This window comes from Ambystoma mexicanum, chromosome 1p (assembly GCF_040938575.1).
Source record: "Ambystoma mexicanum isolate Mex_15411 chromosome 1p, UKY_AmexF1_1, whole genome shotgun sequence".
Taxonomy (NCBI): Eukaryota; Metazoa; Chordata; class Amphibia; order Caudata; family Ambystomatidae; genus Ambystoma; species Ambystoma mexicanum.
The window spans coordinates 1,378,263,476-1,378,274,197 of record NC_090921.1 but is presented as its reverse complement, the minus strand read 5'-3'; the positions used below and the strand labels follow the sequence as shown (position 1 = coordinate 1,378,274,197).

At 44.0% G+C, this 10,722-nt stretch overlaps 1 pseudogene; it reads right to left on the bottom strand.

Moving 5' to 3' along the window:
- Window positions 1-8,563: 8,563 nt before the first annotated feature.
- On the bottom strand, window positions 8,564-8,840 carry LOC138578555 (SS18-like protein 2 pseudogene; annotated as a pseudogene).
- Window positions 8,841-10,722: the final 1,882 nt, after the last annotated feature.

The following is a 10,722-nucleotide window of genomic DNA, read 5'->3' as shown; positions in this document are numbered from 1 at the left end:
CCATAATGAATTGTTGCCTGCTCCACACATTTGGATTTCCTCTGGTTATTGAAGTGGACACGTTAGGGTATTCGTAAATTTTAGCCTTGAATACGGTGTTGGAATCAGTCGTTAGTCTGTACGATACTATCTGTAGCAAAGTGAGGTCCCATTCAAACCAATAAATGGCAATCAGTAAAGTAGTGAAACCAATATAACTTAATAATTACTAGAGAACCATGATATTTTGAACTCTAGGCTAACATATGGGATGTCATCAGACCATGATAGGAAACAGGCCGAAGGGAATTCTGCCCCACTTAACCAACAACCAGAAAGAGTTACAACGCAAGAGTTGGTGGAGAACCCAGAACTTGGCCATTCAGTGACAACAGAATATTGTAAGTGAGAACAAGAAAGGCCCCTGAAAATGCATACGACACATGGCCCAAAGGGCTGCTGTTCCGTGGATTAACATAGAAACTGATAAAATCTCTTGAAGTAGAGATCGTCCCCTTATTTAGGCCATAAAAGAAAAAGAAGAATCCGGAGGATATAGACAAGATGTTCTCACACTTGATGACATAGTTGAGTTAAGTAGAACACATAAGGAAAAAAGGCATGGATCCCATTTACAGAAAAGCACAGCCATGATTGAAGAGGAAAGGCAAGGTGAGGACATATTAGTCATTATAAAGAACGATGATTGTCTTCTCGTGGGACGTCTACCCAGCCAAAAGAGGTTAATTGAAGATAACCAGTTCATTAATATGAAGACAAACAGAGCTGACAGGACCTTGCCTGCAAGCTCTGTGAATTCAATAATGGCAGGTTTGGGATCTAACTTATGTCTTTCCTTAGAATCCGTACTAAAGGAGGATGCGGGGAGTCCTCTGAATAGAATGTGGATCCTGGCACTCTTTTCGGGGATCCCGCCTCTGAGGGCTATCAGGTCTTCAGACATTAAATGAGAATGATGTGTTATTCATATAGCACTTTCACTAAAGTGCTTTACATAGAACATATTTTACATACAATATCACCCAACCACAGTTGGTACTCATTTATCAACCTTGGGAGGATGAAAGTCGGAGTTGGCCTTGTCGGAATTGGAACCTGCGACCTGCAGATCACACAAATCCCAACAGAGAGCGCTCATCCCACTGAACTATTGTACCGGCCAAATGGAATTCATGTCTGGCCTACACGTGAACAAAGTAAGACTCTACTCCTCTAAAGTTGTTCTCACGCTGGTCTGTGAGGTAATAGCATTATTACTGCAGGGGGGGTTTAACCTAGCTTGCGCATACCCATCACCAAATAACAAGATGCACACTCATAACATGAGTAGGATGAGGCACACATACACTCTGCTGTCAGACTGGAAATGAGTGACCTAATGATCACATGCTCGAGTGTGGCTCAAGAACGGAGGCTTGTGTTTAGTGCCTCTCACTGGGAAAATACAATGGAAGGTGAAGCAGATAACTGGACATGGCTGTCAGCAACCCTTCAACAAACTCCAGGGCTGGAAAACACCAAAAGGGCTTATGCCTATTCAGCTGCAACACAAGGGATACAACAGCATTCTGGGAACCATTGTCCCGGAATACATTTTTGAATTTGATATAATATTATTTCAAGAGGTTGCCTTAGCCCCTGATCACAGGCAGGTTTAATGTTTGCTTTAAGGGTGTAGCTAAGGGGGAAAAAAAGGGCAGACAGTTTGGGGTGCTATTAATTGCATCTAGAATTACTCTTGATGCTAAGTTAATAGAATGCGCCCTTGGTGCAAACTCACCCCCTGCGGTTGGTCTGTCTAGTGATGATGGTACTATTTATTTATTTATTGGGAATTTATTAGGCACTTATACAACAATTAAATTGTGCTTCAAAACACCCGCAAGGCAACAGGGAGGCAACATGGGATAGAAAACAATGACTACACTGGACGATAAAGACTAATCTACTAGGCCTTGTGAGCATTCAAAGCATTTAAGTGCAGAGAGAGAGGAAGAGGGAGAGGGGGGCAAGTGATGGGGTGCCCATGCTCGTGAGTGAACAGCAGGTGTAAGTGCCAGGGAGAAAGAGATTTTATTATTGAACATCATGTATTGTATCCCTAAAGTGTAGAGTGAGGATCAACTGAGGGCCAAGTTGACTTACATCTTTAACTGGTGGATTGACTGGGGAGGATCAGAGAACATTATCTGTACTTGTGATTTTAACTGTACTTGTCCAGATTTAACAATGAGGGGGTCGGTGGGATAAACCCCTCTGTAATTCCTTTAAATATACAAATTAAATAATCTAGGACCAGTTCCAGTTTGAGGGCTTGAAACGAGGCATAATCATTCATCAATTGGAATTTATTGAGCAGCAATAGGCAACTAAAATGTGATACTCATAACTTGCCAACTTGGTCCCGATTTAACTCGCACTCCACCATTGTTCACGTGTTTGACTCTTCAACAGTTTAGGAGGGATATGTTTCTCTATACAGAGACAAATCATCCCTTAGTGACCATGCACAAATAGGTTTAACATGTTCACAATCATTTCATTTTTTCAGCCGCATCCTCTTTGCCCTCTACGCTTAGTCCCTTCCTAAACCCATCTCATCTTTCGGCTTAAAAAACTGCCTCATTGCTATTGACGCGCAGATCATTTTCTTCATTCCCTCCATCAGCCATAGCACCTCTGATGGCATCACCACCTGCCACACCATTATCCATCAGGGCAAGGCTCTACGTGACCTGATGTTAAACTTATTCAAGATGACAGTCATCGCCTACCCAGACTCTGATGGTAACTCCACTCTCCCATCTAAAATCTCATTTTCTCCTGCCCTTTTCGCTTCATCCTTAAAGCACGAAAAGTTGGGGTTCTCTTTGAGACTGACCTACTGCCCCAAAAGTTCATTGTGACCACTTTCACGGCTGCCAGAATCAACCTTCCTGACACATAAAATATATTCCCCCACCTCACCCACCACTCAGACACAACTCTAATATCTACCCTGGTGCCCAGGGTACTGGGCCACTACTCAAGTCTACTCCTTTTTTTTCTTCTCTTTACTCCTTTACTCCTCTGAACAAAGCCAGGTACATCCTCTCCAACGAAACCAGACCATCATCTTCAAACCTATCCACGGTCTTGCCCCAGTCCCACCTTGCTGACCAAAGCCTTCGTTGCCCTCCCTCTTGACCTCTGCACCCCTCCTCTCTCCACAACCTTTCTGTACCTCCCACCCTGACCTCTTCCCACTTCACCTGCTTCTCCCTACCTACCCTCGTCATTATAATGCTCTCCCCACACTGGCAAAACCCGCTGATCAGTGGCATTGTTCAAGACCCGGAAGAAGCTTCAATTGCTAGCTGGTGAAAGGGCCGCTCCTGCCACGACACCATCCCACCCCGACTAATACCCAGCCTCCACTCCCCAACTACATCATTCTCAAATGTATAAACGCAATAGTCCTCTATGTTAATCATATGCAGGTTTAGTCCCCAGCCACTCTACCTGCTCCACGCCCCTTTAATAATATCCCTCCGCCACCTGCATTTTCCTGATCTTAACACCCACCATGAATTGTGCGGACGACGTACCTAGGGAATGCCTGCGCCATTTTGTAATGTAGCCTCAATACATCATGTCTGAACTAAGTGGTAGCCTTCTTGCTAAAGAATGATTGCCAAACATGAAATAAAAGCATAAAAACGTGTCAGTACATGCCAGGTTTCTCCTGCAGCCTGTTTTCTGTGTGTACATTGCTCGCATCCATGGGTCCCGGGGCGCAAAGTTGTGTGGCGCCGTTTTCCACCTCACTAGTTCAGCTCTTTACTAATGAGAACCAGTTTAACTGCCTGGAGTGCTTCCGCACAGCGACTCCCTCGCTGCAGCTTCTATCCATAAAGAGCAGAATGTGTATCAATTATATCCTTAATGTGCAAAAACAGTTGTTACCAGCTATATCTTAATCATATTGATGGCAGTTTAAGTTCGCAAGAGCTCCATTTGCAAGTCAGATTTTACGACTTTTTATGACCATTCTGCTAATAGCAGTCTAATATGGGCAATCTAAGGACACAAAAGGCGCTTAGCATCGGAGGGACAGCACTGTCACCAGGGCAGTTACACTTAAATCTAGCAGTGGCTAGTCACTGCCTCGCTGCTGGAAGCAGCAGAATGGAGGAACACGATTTTCATGAAGCAATGATTTCTTTTTGCATTGCAAGACATAAATGTTTCTTTTTAGAAGTGGAACTGAAGTGCAAACTCAAAAAGCAATATATTTTAAAATGCATGCAATACCATTTTTTCTTACTAACACACATTGGGCCTCATTATACGCCTGCCGGTCCGGTAGTAATGGCGCTGGTAACCTAGCGACGCCGTTACTAGCGGACCGGCAAACTACGAGTTCTGCTCGCGGGTGCCTTTTCGCCCGCCAGGTCTAACATGGAGGGCGTACCGGCACCCGCGAGCAGAGCATGTCGGATGCACCGGCACCATTCACGAATGGTGCCGGTGCATCCGGCTTACCCATTCCCATTGAGCCCCATGGGGCGGAAGAATATTTTCCGGCACCCGTGAATGTGCAATTACCGGGTGCGGCAAGGCCATAATGACCCAGTAATTGCCCATTCACGGGCGCCGGAAAACAAAATGATACCCGTGGCAGCCCTGCCGGTTTTACCGGCATGGCTACCGCCAGTATCATAATGAGGCCCATTGAAAAAGACAGCACTGTATGTGCTGTAGACCTAAAGGAAGATTAAATGATCACAATGGCTCTTACTATGAGTCTGAGAAAATAGAAGAGGTGATGGCTGGAAGGTTTAGGGTCTCATTACAGTTTACCTGGTGCAGTAAAAGTGGTGGTAAAAGTGGTGGTAATCGGCACTTTTACCACACGGCCAAAACACAAATTTGCCAGAGCTGGAGGAAAATCTTGCCCTTGCCGGCAAAAACATGCTGGAATTACCGGCACTGGTATTTCCGGTGCCGGTAATTCCGGCAATACCCTCCATAGAGTCTTAAATGGAATGGGGAATTACTTAATTTACCGGCCTTCAGAATCTTCTGGTAATTTCGATAGATGGAGTGCCGTAATGTTAAATCTGTGTGGTGGCAATACCATCTAGATACCACCAAACTTCTAATGACTCCCTTAGACTTAATCTTAACCTCTGTTCATTGCTCTGCGCAAACCTCCAGACCATCATTCTTCAGTTGATGAACGGTGGTCTGGAGGGCCTGGAGGGTTGCCGACATAACCAATCTAACATAATCATACCTCCACCCGTGAATGAAGTCTACAAATTGTATATCTGCAGATGTAATTAATCTTCATTCAGAGATTTCTTCGAATAACTCCAATATTTTCCTCCTATTCAGTGACTCCGGCCCTCCTTCCTCAAACAAGTATTGTAATATCAGGCCTGATGCATCTGGATATTTGGCTTTACGGAGCTTCAAAGCTCCTAATCCGTGCATTCCTTCACATCCCCCATTCGATAATTCATTGTTGTGCTGCCCATCCTTCGAGTACTCATCCCTTTCTACTTCTCTTCTACCTCCTCCTTCATACTCTCTACCCGCCTCTACTCTCTTCTCCATTTGTTGATTACTCTCTGTTCTTGTCATATGTTGCAATTCACTACAGTTCTTTTCCTTCAAAATCTCCATTACTATGTTCCATTTTCTTCCACTGTTGTTTTTTCCCAATTATTTTGCAATTTTTTCATCCTCTTGTGTTTTGCAACCACTTTCTTTCATTTTTCTTTCTCTGCCTTTCGGTTATCTATATTCATATTCTTTTTCCTCTTCCCCACTTATTTCCCATCTACTCTCCCTCCCAGTACTGTTAAAGGTCATCTGCTGTTGTTTCGGGGGTACTGGTAAAGGGGGTTTAAGTGCATCCTACATAGATCTTCCCTCCATAATTCCTATCGGGGGTTTAAATATATCATACGTGAGCCTTCCTTCGTTGACTTTATTAGATATTATATTTGGCTTTCTCCCATTACGTGTATCCTTCAATGTTATATCTGAATTTTCTTGCATAGATCTTCCTTCATGGGCATTGTTTTGTGTTTTTTCTGCCTTTTTCCCCTTGAGTGCGTCCCTCAATCTTATGTCCGAGTTTTCATAGTTAGGTTCATTCACAATGGAGTACCCTTCCTTAGACCCACCTTTACTTTCCTCATAATCATTTTCTTTTATAGCTTCTTCTCCAGTAAGTCCCTTTCTGATAATTCGCAGGAATTTTAATGATGGTGCCTTGCCAGTTTTCAATTCTGCCGCTTTTAGCACTGTTTTTTTTCTCGCATTTTTTTGCGTTTTTTGATGTTACCACTTTTAACTCTCCCTCCTCTCCATCCTTGTCTCTACTTTTTTGTGCCTGTTCTTCAATTATATATATTGCTTCCCTTGTGTCACTAATGTCGTGGTCTCTCTGAGTGTACTCTTTACTATTGTCCTTACCATGTTTTAGACCTATTTTTCTGTTCACTTCTCCACCAGATACTGCCATATTATCCTCCACGGCCACATCCACCACATTCTCACTTCGAATTTCCAACATCTTTATTCTCTCAACAATATGCTCCAGACTAACCGTTTGTTTGGTAATTTCCCTATGTAACCACTCTTTTAGTACACATAGAGTCACTATAATGAAGGTCCTTTCCCTACTTGCGGTATTTGAGTTTATATCATTAGGCCATTCTCTCTCCACTTGATCTCTTTGTGAGCCCTCCATTACATCCCCCATCATTGCTAGTTGTGTTATTCTTCCTTTTGTAAATATTAGTGGGGTATCTGCCATCAGACTAGTTTGTAGTTCTGTATTCGATGTACCAGCTCCTCCCCCTTCCGAGCATCCCTTAAACTGTTCTCCCCCGTCCCCATCATCCTCGAACAGTAGTTGAGATTGAGCTGGTTCCACTTCTTCCCGTTCACCTTTTCCTTTCTCCATTTCATCAGCCATTTTTACCAATTCAACATCTGTGCAATGTGGGGGTTCGCTTTCCACACAGTCTTCCTCATGACTGTTACTTCTATGACATGGGGAAGGTGGTAGGGGCATAGCCAGTGCCTTTAGCATTGTACGTCTCCTAGTGGTGACCACTGTAGGTCCTAATGCTACATCCTTTCTTGAACATATAACCTTTTTCTTCATACCTGCTTTATTTCTTATACTCATGAAATGCCAACAAGTTTCGCCTTCTAACATATCACAGAGGAGATGTATAAAGCACAGGAAGAACCACTAGCACATTTTCCTCTTGGGTAAGTTTCCACTCGTTACCTTGGTGATTTAACTAAAGAATCACACGTAACTTTCCTTCCTACTATTCCCTACTTGAAGGTATATTTAGACAAACCACGTGTTCTATAGGTCAATTATAAATTATGTACATCTTCCCAAGGGGTTATGCAGCACTTAATATGTATGATTATGTCAATAACATCATTTTTGTCTACACCATAGAAATTACAAAGGAAATGTTTTCAATTAGCAATTTGTCTAAGTGGCTACAACTCTTTACACATTACACGCAAGTTTCACTTTATTCCAGTTACTGATAGGGTAACCACGTATTCTGATCATTACTTTGTATTCAAACATTTCAACCCAATTGGTTGTGTGTATGTCAAGATCATTGCAACACTTGTTTAACATTCATCACGATGTGTGGAAGGCTGCCGCAGTATGATTTTTGCAAAGCATTCGTTTGGGCATACGTATACCATGCAATCTCAGCTCTAAACAATTGTGTGCATTACTCATTGCGCTTCACCATTTTCTCTCGGACATGTTGCGTTTACCTGCCAGTGATTTTCAGAATACATCCCTCTCGCAACAATATACTTCTAAAGCTTTTACAGCTTCCGTTACGGAGTCACGCTTATGCGTTCATCAATGCACAGTGTTTACATTTACACATACCTCACGAGTGCATCCCACTCGAATTAATTTCATTTTGCAGGCAGCGCTTGCGGTCTGCGGATCATTGCAGAAAAGAAGCCCAAACGCGATACTTCCTCAATACTTATCTTGTTTATATACGACAGCCTTATACTCCCAGGCCCCGGCTCCTGGCTAACAGGCTAACAGGGACTTCTGGCCACTTCCTTGGTGCGCGTGCGCAGGAGCACGTGGCCCAGCATTTTAAAAAAATTCTGGGACCTGGTGGGCGGGGTTTTCTAAATAAACAGAATATATATGCTATTTAGCTTCTAGTAATAGTTTGTAAGCTACTAAACTGTTTAAAAGATAATATAAGTCCACATTGTCCGTGGATGAGCTAATGGGAGCTCACCCTTGATCCAATGTATAAACAGTCCAGTGTTATTCTCCACGTAGCAGCAGCGTTCCCTCCAGGCTAACAGGCACTTCTGGGCACTTCCTTGGTGCGCGCGTGCAAGTGCGCGCGACCCAGCCTTTTTCAAGAATTTTGGGAGCTGGTGGGCGGGGTTTTCCTTGATCCAATGTATAAACAGTCCAGTGTTATTCTCCACGTAGCAGCAGCGTTCCCTCCAGGCTAACAGGCACTTCTGGGCATTTCCGAACCAAGGCGTTTCTGCATTAGCCCTCCGAGACACTTTTTGTCTGTGTACTTGGACTGGAATCTGCTATTGTGGCCAAATAAATAAGGTTTCTGTGTAAAATCTGTTGGTACTGGGCGCATTGGACAGCTCGCCCCTTATTCTGATATTCAGCAATGCATCGTATCAGCTGATCATTCTCTTCTAGCAACCTCTGAATGGTCTCCTGGTTGATCGCAGCCTTTCCCCCGTATTTCTCAGGAACAAAAGTAACCGGCATGCCGAACTGCAAACACCGATTTGAAGAAAGTTGCCCAATAGCACTCACCAGCATTGTAAAAGCTGCTCTTGATTTTTATGAGGGTCTATAACTTTTGACTCTCTGGATATGTTTATCTTCAACTCCCACAATCCCTTGGCATTGACAATCTTCGCTAGGGCTGATAGGAGTTGTAGTCCAAAACATCTGGAGAGCCGAAGGTGTAAAAATGTATGCATTATGTGTATTACTTTAAAATGGGAAGGGACCCACATCTAAACTAAGGCTTGGCCCTTTCTCCTTTTTTGATTCCACATTGCATGGGGCAGTAGGGATAAGGTTTGGTAGGGCCCTACTATGTATCATATTTGTACCTCTCCAATACATGCTGTCCTTTGCCTATTGTGACGAATCAGGGGCATTTATCCGTTCTTCCCAAGTGGGAGCCACCCCCTGTGAAACTAGGGAGGTGAGCCCATTCCTCGAGACCCTCCTTAGGGGACTGGACAGGTGAGGCCTCACTGGGTGGGACTCCCACGTAGGGGGCAAGGACTCTCATTCCCAAGGGCAACTGCCTTTAAAAGACACTTTATGTGCATTTATGGGATTGCCTTGTGTCAAAAACACTGTGTCTTCCTTCTGTTTGGCTGGAGATAATGTTTATTCAAACAAGCCATGGAAAGGAAAAGGAAATATCTCTCTAAGAAAAAGTTGGTATGGAAATGAAACGAGGAGGCCCACAGGGAGGAGAGAGAACGGTATGCAGGGGAAGTCCCCTTCCATCAGAACACCCTGGAGAGATGGAGCCAAGCAGGATCATGGAACCTGCAACACTCCGAGAAGCGGAGGACAGCCATCAGAGACACTGGAGGGCTCGAAAAATTGACAATGGGGAACCCCTGGTCAAGACGGGTTGGAACATACAGTCCAAAGAGGTGGTGTGGCCACGGATGTGCTGTGGTGGGCCAGGCACCCACACAACTACGCTGAGACCGGGAACACAGTGAGCCAAGTAAGCTCCCAGCTGACACAGTGCATTGAATGTGGCAAGCTAGAAGGACGCTGATTGTTAGCTGAGTGTGAGGTGAGCCAGAAACCAGAGCGGAAGGAACAGGAAAGCCGAACGATAAACCTGAGTGATTGCCAAACCCTGCAAGCTCAACCATGATGAACACAGGTACTGGGGTGTGCTGAAGTGGTGGAGACCCCCATGAGGATTCATCATACAGAGCAGAGACGTTAATTGTTAAAATTGTAATCTCAGAAGATAGGAATTGGGATATCTAAGGAACTATTCAAGAATCAGAATGAATGTGAGATATTAACTCAATGGAGACAGACAAGAGAGATAGAGAACCCGAAGAGACAATGCGAAATTAGATCATTGAAGAGAAGTGGGGTGTCCATTGCAGGAAGTGTGATAATACAGGTGGTGGATTAAGAGTGTCAAGTGAAATAAACAACAGAAATAATACAGTAAGAAGATCCAAGACTGTGTTGGAAAGCCCCCCCGACGGTAACACCAGAAAAAAAATGCAACCAACTAGGGAAAATGGCCTGATACACCTCTTGCAAGGATAACAAGTTTGATTTCCATACAAATGGAAAGACCAGCCAACAAAGAACTCATAGAACGTTCTGCCAAAATCTGCATGAGCATCACATTAAGAAGGTACCCAGCATCATCAGTGACATCATCACATACAGTAACAACCCACACTTTTGGTTAGTGAGACCCTATACATAGGTCACCCGCTCCATAGGGGATGCCCAGCCATTGGCCCCATCCCTGTCCGTACATCTTCCTCCATGTGTGCGATATTGCAGTCGTAATTGGTCAGCGGAGGGCCAAATAACAATTATATCACTAACTAAGAAAAAACACATCTATCTCCATGTATCAGTGCACCTGATACGAAAACACAGGG